The sequence below is a fragment of the Acyrthosiphon pisum genome, chromosome A2 (assembly GCF_005508785.2).
Source record: "Acyrthosiphon pisum isolate AL4f chromosome A2, pea_aphid_22Mar2018_4r6ur, whole genome shotgun sequence".
Lineage (NCBI taxonomy): Eukaryota > Metazoa > Arthropoda > Insecta > Hemiptera > Aphididae > Acyrthosiphon > Acyrthosiphon pisum.
In genome coordinates this window covers 85,248,066-85,248,876 of record NC_042495.1, presented here as the reverse complement: position 1 = coordinate 85,248,876, position 811 = coordinate 85,248,066, and positions in this window count along the sequence as shown.

The following is an 811-nucleotide window of genomic DNA, read 5'->3' as shown; positions in this document are numbered from 1 at the left end:
TAACGATTTTTAATATTTTTCATCTGCCTTTGAAACAATATACTAGGAGCCTTCTATTAAATTTTCAAGCTTTTTTATCCAACAAATAAAATTTTAATGATATTTTTAGAAAAAAAACTAAAAAAAAAATGGAAAATGAAAATGTCCGTAAAGAGCTCAAAATAAATCAAAATATTTTGAAAATGTTATGGTGTATAGAAAGTGCTAAGATAAACATTCAGTCAAAATTTCATGTATCTACGGTCATTTTTTTTAAAGTTACACCAAAAACCAAATTCAATTTTGTGAAAAATCGATTTTGCGTAAAAATTCCCGTTTTTCCTTAATTTTTCTTTTGTTTTTCCCGGCGCTTTTGAAAACTACTGGGAAATTTTAATTTTGACCTCCCCAATGCACCAACGATATTCACTTTCTGATCGAACAAGATACTGTTGAAAATTGTAGCATTATTTCGACTACTTATCGTGTACACAGACACAAAAAAAATAAAAAAATAAAAAAACACACATCATTGTAAAATCAATACATCCATCGTTCCACTCAGAATCTAAAATATACAGTAGATTGTAGATAACAGTACGTCGCGCGTCGCCGTCGATAAAACTTGATTCTTACAACTTACAAGACAATGCAATATTCCAAAAGTATCTAAAAATAGAATGTTTTCCCTTGCTGTATTTTCTTTATTATGGTTGGTTAATAATCTAAACCCGTGATTCATGAAATTTTCAACAAAATTATTAATAACATTATTCTAATATTATTTTATTTTATTTTTGGGGTGGGCCACCGTGGGGGCCCGAGACTTTTT